This window comes from Somniosus microcephalus, chromosome 29, assembly GCF_052327205.1.
Source record: "Somniosus microcephalus isolate GS21.2 chromosome 29, FLI_Smic_1.0, whole genome shotgun sequence".
NCBI classification, from domain to species: Eukaryota; Metazoa; Chordata; class Chondrichthyes; order Squaliformes; family Somniosidae; genus Somniosus; species Somniosus microcephalus.
In genome coordinates, this window is record NC_141015.1 from 6104208 (window position 1) to 6113821 (window position 9614).

Consider the following 9614-nt stretch of genomic DNA (forward strand, 5'->3'; position numbering starts at 1 on the left):
TCTGGAGCCGGGCAGGGTGAGTTGAGGCGCGCTCCCCGCGGATGCGGCGGGCCAGCTGGATGTCTTTGGGCATGATGGTGACTCGCTTGGCGTGGATGGCGCACAGGTTGGTGTCCTCAAAGAGCCTCACCAGGTAAGCCGCGCTGGCCTCCTGCAAGGCCATGACGGCCGAACTCTGGAAGCGGATCAGCAGCTCGGTGGATTTCTGGTAGCGGCGGATCTCCCACAGAGCCACAGTGCCGGGTCTGTAGCGATGGGGTTTCTTCACTCCGCCCGTGGCTGGAGCGCTCTTCCGGGCCGCTTTGGATGCCAGCTGTTTGCGAGGAGCTTACCCTCCGGTCGATTTGCGCGCAGTCTATTTGGTCCTGGCCATTTACTGAGCAGACCTCCGCACACTCTGGAACACAGGAACTGTTAATGCGGAGCCTGCTGTGTGTCCGCACTGATTGGCTGGAGGCCGGCCCCAGCTACTTTAAACCCAATTCTAACCAATCAATGAAACGCTGGAAAGCCAGGCCCCGATTGGCTGAGCTGGGATTAATCGCACATTTCAAAAAGCCAGCTTGCTTTCGTGCAGGAAATAACCGTTTTGAAACAAATCGATTTTATTCTGCACGTATTGAAAGGACCATTGCGAGAATCATTTAATGTTTTGAATGTAACTTCCTGGGCTTGGTGCTTTAGGGCCCTTCCCATTTCCCGCAGTCTGGGCTGTTGATGCTGACAGGAGCGGGGAAAGGGACCCGCGCCAATCTCCCGCTCTTCCACTCGATTCCTCTCACCTCTCCTCTCCAGCCCATTCAGAATTTCCCTCCGTCCGTCCCATTGTGACGTTAGCTGCCGCTTTCAGGGGAGAGGGTCAGAATTCAGTCGCTTCTCTCTGTCCCCGTGGAGCCTGTGAGAAGGGCCTTGGCCAATAATCTGTCATTCGGGAACTGTGCAGTGAGCGATCTGATACTCGGCACATTTTAGATTGCTGAATTGTCGCCGGTTACAGATAAGAGGCTGACAAATTAAACCTGTCCGTAGAACAGCGCCAGGAATTAATGACGGTAAACGCAGAATAACAGAACAAAAGGACCGAGATTTTGAAATCGTTCCCTTGAAATTAGACTTTAGATTAATTCGCTTCTTTCCGGCACTGGAATTGGCGGGCTTTTTCTAAAACAAAAAAATTCAAACTATTCGGCTGGTCGACAATTTCAACCAATGACGTGCTTACTTTCTAATCTGTGGCTCTGTGATTGGTTAAGAAATGGGATTGTGGAGCGGACCGCCAATCAGAAATAAGGTCGGGTTAGAGCGGCTCAAACTGCGGGAATTTCAGGTCCCCGAATGACTGAACTGAAATTTCACAATTTCACAAACCCTGTCAGTATCAGTGCCGGACACCACCGTCTGGCTGCAAATAATTCACAAGTTGGACTCTTTTCAGTAACCCATTCAACGGCTTGTGCCCGACCAGCCGGCTAATTATTAAAATTAGAATCGTTACAGTATAACTGCACAATGAACAAATGTGTAGACGCGATGTGGCTTTACACCGAGTGGGAAGGTTCCGTCTGAGGAAATAACTCTCTCCATAAACCTGGTGCAACCGAAAGCGAAATTCAAAGATTAAAGAACACTCCACATATGTTAATAATATTTCTGACCCCAATCTATTTTTGAGAACAATCTACCCCAGCTCCCGTTCCCAGGTCACTGCTCTCTCTGTGAGGTGGTGGGTGGCTCTGAAAAGAGCCTTTGTGTTGTGTTTGGTTGAAAGAGTCGAGATGTTCAGCCGCCGAATCCATAGAGTGCGGCCCTGCCGTTTCAGAGCGTACACCACATCCATGGCAGTGACCGTCTTGCGCTTGGCGTGCTCAGTGTAGGTGACCGCATCCCTGATCACATTCTCCAGGAAAACCTTCAGCACCCCGCGGGTCTCCTCGTAGATAAGACCCGAGATCCGCTTGACACCGCCACGGCGAGCCAGGCGGCGGATGGCTGGTTTGGTGATGCCCTGGATGTTATCACGGAGCACTTTACGGTGCCGCTTGGCTCCGCCTTTGCCCAGTCCTTTGCCACCTTTACCTCGTCCAGTCATGATGATTGTTCAGTCAAAGTTTCTGCTGAATGAAAAACAAACTGCTTCTTGCTGCTCTTATATACAGCCGACTCCGACCTGACTGAGAAAGCGCAGAGTAAGAGAGGAGGGGAGGGGAGGAGACAGAGTGAGAGATTGAACCGAGAGAACGGGAGCGGAGGAGACAATTTCAAGAGTGACAGACAGAGCAGAGAGCGGCCTCTGATCTTCCAGCTCCACCTCCAGCTTCCTGCAATCGCCATATTCAAACCGTTTATCGACAGTAGAACCGAAACACAGCGCTCCGCACAAACCCTTACAGACTTGGACTTCATATTCAAGGGTTCCCTGAAACCAGAATCTTTTAAATAAGCTCCTGTTACAATTAACAATCAGTAATATTCCCGCCTATATACAGTCCCTTCGATCACAAGTCGACCCGTCTCCTTCCATGTCAATCTCAGACCTTATTCCTTCTACCCACACAGACGGGTTCAGCAGTTTACAAACACCTTATTCCAGGTGATTTGGAGAATCTCATGTGTTGCGGTTTGAGTTGTGACGCGGGGTATCTCTGCCAGTGTCTCCGTCTCACAGAGACTCTCACACTGAACCTGTGAACTGAAAATGACCATGAACTGAGCCTGGAGCCGAACACCCCCCCAGTTAGAGTGAGGCGGGCCCGGGACATCCCATTCTGTGTTTTATTGCAGACACTGGGGGAGGGGTGGGTGCAGCGAATGACCAGGGAGCCGGGGTTCATTTGAAAAAATTCCAATCGGGAATCTGAGCGTGGCCCCGGGACATGGATCATTCGATTCCGCGATCAGCTCTTTTTGGAAAGACGTGGGTGGCTCTGAAAAGAGCCTTTGGTTTCAGATGTTTACAAGTTGTCCTGTTTACTTTCTTTTGCTCACTGCTTTCTGAGACTTTGCTGATTTGGGCTTGGCCTTCGGTTTTTCCACCTTCTTGGCTGCCTTCACCTTTCCGCCTGTGGCCTTCTTGGGGCTCTTGGGCTTCTTCACCGGCGCCTTTTTCCCAGACGCCGCTATCGCTGTCTTTTTTGAATTTGATGCCTTCTTGATGATCGTTTTCTTGGCTGGAGATTTCTTGGCTGCTGGTTTCTTGGCTGGAGATTTCTTGGCTGCCGGTTTCTTCACCTTATTTCCCTCTTTCGGCTGCGATTCCTTCTTAGCGAGCCTGAAGGAACCCGCGGCGCCCGTGCCCTTTGTCTGCTCCAGGGAGCCGTTTTTCACTTTTCTCTTGATACTTAACCTGATCTGGGAACTTAACTTCAGCACATCGACGCCGTTGGCAGCCAGAGCCTTCTTTATCGCGGCCAGCGATATCCCCTGGCGATCGCTGCCACTCGCCACAACCTTGAGGATCTGCGCGCCCAACGTGGGACCGGCTGGCTTGGAGCGGGGAGCCGCCTTCTTCTTCTTACTGGGAGACTGGGTTTGAGCGGCGGCGGCAGTTGGAGCTGTTTCGGCGGCTGCAGTCTCAGTCATGTCCGTGACTCTGTAGAAAATCTCTCTGACACTCAGAGCTGGGTGAGAAATGAAACGAGAGGCGGCGGCACAGAGCAACTTAAAGGCAGCGAGCGGACGGGGCGGAGACATCCTGTTGTCAGCTCCCGGCCCCTCCAGCCTCTCTGTGTTTCTCTCTCCTCATTAACTCTCCGATTCCAATTAAACTCGGGCACTCCACATTCCCAGACTGGCCTCTTTCTGTCTCGAAGACCGGGATGTTTGCTGTCGAGAAAATTTCATCAGAATTCTAGGCAGCAATTTCAATTTAAAGCCGTTTCATTGCTGCACTGACCGCACTCTCTCACCCGATCGCCGACATGTTCTCTGTTTTTTGACTGAAATTTGAAATCAACTAAAACTTCACGTTTAATTCCCACTTCAGGGCTGAGCAGGGGGGCAGGGCGATCCTATGACAGGGAAATCTTTGAATTTTACACCAGAGGGTCTCTGAAATCCGGCGATGAGTGCGGACACACAAACACAGTGACATTAATCTAACCCGCCCGCCCATTTAACACACTCTCGCTGACACAGTGTTCACTCTGCTCATTAACAGCACAATCTGTTCCCAGATTTACAGTTCCCAGGACAGGTTTTCCTCTCCGCTCGGCCTGTGCTGCCGATTCTGGGGGTTAGTTGGGGTTTCCCAGCTCAGTCAGTGTTAAACACTCTGAGGCCAGCGCTCCTCACAGTGTCTGTTCCCCAGATTCAGGGGCAGGAGCCAATCACAGCTCTGGCTGTGTTCACCCGAATCTGGATTGAAGGTATTAAATTGTTCGCAGGCAGGAATATGTTTGATTTATGATCTCTCTCTCAGAAACTGAGGAACAGAACTGAGGAACAGGTGTCCGATGCATTCCATTCTCAACACCCAGAGACAGCAACCAGAGAGAGAGAGAGAGAGAGAGAGAGAGACGAAGCCTTGAAATGCCAAGAGAGGACCATAAAGAAGAATACCCTCAGTCAACTAGTCCTGGGACTCAGTGAAGCAACCACTAACACTACTAACAATAACCAGCCCCAGGACAGTGACATCGTAGCACAGAGAATTCGACCCAACACAATTGTCACTAAGCAAAAGGAAAAATACCTGTCATACTGGGCAGAAACAACAAAAACCCAAAACAGACTCAATTGCTACTTGGCCCTAAACAGACAATACAACATGGCTGAATACCTGACCATGGTAAAGGATAGCAAACTGAGAAAAACCTTGACAAGGTACAGACTTAGTGAACATAGCCTGGCGATCGAAAAAGGCAGACACAGACAGACCCGGCTGCCAAGAGAGGACAGGATATGCTCTCACTGCAGTCAGGGAGTGGTGGAGACAGAGATGCACTTCCTCACAGCTTGTGGAAAATATCAGGGCATCAGCGAGAATTTCTACCAAAAATTCACACAAATATACCCTGAATTCAGAAATTTGAATGACGACCAAAAACTCCCATATCTACTAGGGGAACAGAGAAACTGTGTAACCTTAGCGGCACACTATGTTACAGCTTGCCATAAACAGAGGGGCAACCAGTAAACCTAAGAAAAGGGTATATACAAATTATACGAATGTATATTTATACACTCAGGGATATATCTGTTTATACACTGTATGAATAGATCAGCGTTTATGTGTTCAACCATAAATGTTTTTCGATGCTTTGGCAACATAAGATGTACCTTAACATGCCAATAAAGCGATTTGAGTTGAATTGACTGTATCAGTCTGAATGTTCGTACTCTGAGCCAGGCGACCCACGCACTCTCTGTTACCTAGATTTAGGGGCAGGAACGTGTCACACTTTGGCTGTGTGGATCCTAGCCTGCTTTTAGATTACAGTATTATTCACAGAAATAGTGAGACGTTCTGTTCACCGCACATGCCTTGAACTCGGTTTCAATAGACCGAAGACTGAGAGGTTCAGCATCGTTCCAGGTATAACAGGCAGGGCTGGGGGATAATGGGAGTGGGGATTGATCCTGTGCACCAGGCACAGAGACAGACACAGGGGTTGACAGTCACACAGGCCCGGGATCTTGTCTCGTATCTGTCGGCGACTCACCCAGCGGAGACAGGCAGAGACTGATTAAAATCCCCACTCACCAGCAGTTCAGTGTCAGAGATTGACAGAGCCTGTTCCTCTCCATTGTTCCATACAGTATTAAGGAGACAAATCGCTTAAGGGACAGGATTCGAGTCGCTCTCACACTCACCGGCAGCAACTGACGTGCATCCAGAGTCGCTTTCTCCTCTCCTAATATCTCCTTATCAGTCTCGATGTCAATGTTTCTTTGATTAGGCTCATGAGAAGTTCATTGCGATTATGTATTCCGTTTAAAGCGCTATATATATTCAAGTTGTTGTTGTTGTTGCTATATTTAATTTGAGTGTCAGGAAGACAGGTCTGAGCATGCGTGATAAACACTTGCCTGCTCCTACCCCGCTCGCAACACAGTGTTTAAACCAACAGGAAGGGCCCATGCGAGCTTCCCTCCCCCAGCTCTGCCAGCGGGGGCCGTTTCCTCTGTGCTCGGCTGATGATCGCTGAACACATCAGGGAGCGGAGATATCACGGGCCCAAGTAAGGGAGCAAACAGCAGCCTCCTCACAGCAGCACATCGCATTGGGACTGTGTCCGCAGATGGGCTTTGAGTCGGGTTAAGTTCAGCGGCAGTCGGGGACATTCTCGCTCCGGCAACTCGCTCCGGAACGTGGAGTGAGTGGGGGAAGGGAGAGGCCATTCTCGGGCTGTGTGTGTACAGTGTAAGGTAACATAGAAAGTAAATCACCTCGCACTTTCAAATCATTGCTGCTTTCTTCCCCCAAAGCAGGAGTGGATATTCCTGATTCAGATCCAGTCACACGGTGTCTGCTGTTATTGAACAGTGAACATTGGATTGGAGCCTGAGAGTGAGGATGTGAGGAGTTTCACAAAGTGCATCTATTGCAGGCACCAGGTGAGAAGTGTGAAAGAACACATTTCAAGAATCGGTGATTTTGTTTCGGTGCGTTGAGTTCTCCAAAACCGTGTTGCTGGTGATTGGGAGATACATAGTCGCTGCATCAGGTACATCAGGATCCGTGCTCTGAGACATTCTGTTAATTACACAGGCCCTCAACTCGGTTTCAATGGAATGATAGAGCCATAATCATAGAGTCACAACGGCACAGAAGGAAGCCATTCGGCCCATCGAGTCTGTGCCATCTCTCTGCAGAGCAATCCAGTCAGTCCCATCCCCCCGCTCTATCCCCGTAGCCCTGCAAGTTTATTTCCCTCAAGTGCCTATCCAGTCTCCCCTTGAAAACATTGAGTGTGTCCGCTTCCACCACTTCCGTCGGCAGCGAGTTCCAGGTCCTCAACTCTCGCTGCGTAAAAATGCTTTTCCTCACACCACCGCCCCAGCCCCCCCACCCCTTCTCTTGCCCAAAACCTCAAATCTGTGTCCCCTAGTCCTGGTACCATCAACCAGTGGGAACAGCCTTTCCCCGTCTAGCCGATCCAAACCTGTCATAATCTTGTACACCTCTATCAAATCACCCTCAACCTCCTTTGCTCTAATGAAAAAAATCCAGCATCTCCAACATTTGCTTGTAGTTAAGATCCCCAATCCGCAGAACTTTTTGATAAAGCTCCTCTGCACCCTCTCAAGGGCCTTCACATCCTTCCTAAAGTGTGCTGACCAGAACTGGATGCAATTCTCCAGTTGTGCCCTAACCAGCGCTTTATAATGATTCAGCATAACTTCTCTACATTTGTACTCAATACCTCTATTTATGAATCCCAAGATCTCATATCCTTTGCTAACCATTATCTCAATATGTCCTGCCACCTTCAGGGACCTATGCCCATTAACTCCCAGGTCCCTCTGTCCCTGCACATTCTTTACAATTGTACCAATACGTGTATATTGCCTCTCCCTGTTTCCTCTGCCAAAATGCATCACCTCACTCTTCTCTGTTTAAATTCCATCTGCTACTTGTCTGTCCATTCTGCCAATCTTTCTATGTCCTCTTGCAGTTGATTGGTATCATCCTCACTCTATGGCACCCCCCCAAATGAGGTGTGAATTGGAAATTTAGAAATTCTACTTTGTATTCCAATTTCCAGGTCATTTATACATATAATAAAGAATGCAGTGGCCCCAGCACTGACAGTTGGTGAACACTACTGTCTACCATCCTTCTCTCTGAATAACAGCCATTTACCACAACTCGCTGTTTTCTGTCCATAGACTGAAACAATTGCTTGTACAGACCAGGTACCTGTGGATATATTCCAGGAAGCCTTGCAGAATTTGATAGGTAGTCCAATGGGACTGGGAGATATAAACCTGGACTGTGGAAATAAGGTCGTCCCATTCATGGTCCAATGCTGGGGTTGGTTTGTGTCTGGATGCTGATAACTTACTATAGAACCACCCTACACACCTGCTGTGGAGAATCTGGGACCCGATCTATTGCAGTGAGATCAGACCACGACACAATTTGTATCGCAGTTTCCTCTCCCCAGATACTTTACTTTGTTATTATAAACAAACACATTAATTATTAATTTATTTTTATATTCTACCCACAACTGTCCATATTGTATAACTAATTCTGTTCTCATATTATAATTCTCAGAGCAAAATACTTCACTGAGCCAGAATAAATGTGATCTTTCCTCCACACGGAACAGGAGGATCAGTGCAGGCAGCTCCTTCTCACAAACAGTAAGTACATTATCACTCACAGAATGACAGATTGAGATTGAATCACAATCACTTACTGTAACTGATATTGACTGACAGATACAGATGAAGACCTACACTCAAATACCAGAGATAGACAGTTACTGAGTAAAATCCACACTCCCATACTAGACACAGACAGATTAGACAGAAACTGAAGCTCACATAGCAGATACAGACAGGTAGAGAGTGAAATCCACAGTCATTCTCCAGAAACTGACAGGTACAGATAACATCCAATGAGAAGCTGACGGGTACAGGACAAAATTCCACTCACATACCAGAAACTGACAGGTACAGGACAAATTCCCCCTCACATACCAGAAACTGACAGGTACAGGACAAAATCCCCCTCACATAACAAAAACTGACAGATACAGTGGAAAATTCACTCACATACCAGAAACTGACAGGTACTGGTCAAAAACCCATGCACATACCAGAAACTGACTGGTACAGGATAAAACCCCATTCACATATCAGAAATGGACAGGTACAGTACAAAATCCCACTCACATACAAGATAATGGCAGCTACATTACTAAATCTCACCCACATATCAGAAACTGTCAGATACAGAACAAAACCCCAATCATATATCAGAAACTGATATTTACAGGACAAATCCTCCCTCACATTTCAAAATCTGGCAGGTACAGGACAAAACCACACTCGCATATCAGAAGTTGTCAGGAACAGGTCAAAACCAAACTCACAGATGAGAAACTGACAGGAAGAGGTCAAAACCCCACTCACATATCAGAAACTGCCATATACAGGACAAAACATCACTCACATACCGGAAACTGACAGATACAGGACAATACCCCTCTCACAGATCAGAAACTGACAGCTACAGGAAAAAAGAACAATAACATAAAGAAACTGCCATATACAGGACAAAACCCCACTCACGTACCAGAAGCTGACAGGTACAGGACAAAACCCACTCACATACCAGAAACTGACAGGTACAGGACAAAAACCCACTCACATACCAGAAACTGACAGGTACAGGGCCAATTCAGGCACACATATCAGACGTATGAGGAGAGATTGTGTCGATTGGGCTTATACTCACTGGAGTTTAGAAGATTGAGAGGGGATCTCATCGAAACCTATAAAATTCTGTCAGGTCTGGACAGACTAGATGCAGGAAGGATGTTTCTGATGGCTGGGGAGTCCAGAACCAGGGGTCATAGTCGAAGGATAAGGGGTGAGCCATTTAGGACTGAAATGAGGAGGAATTTCTTCACCAAGAGAGTGGTGAACCTGTGGAATTCTCT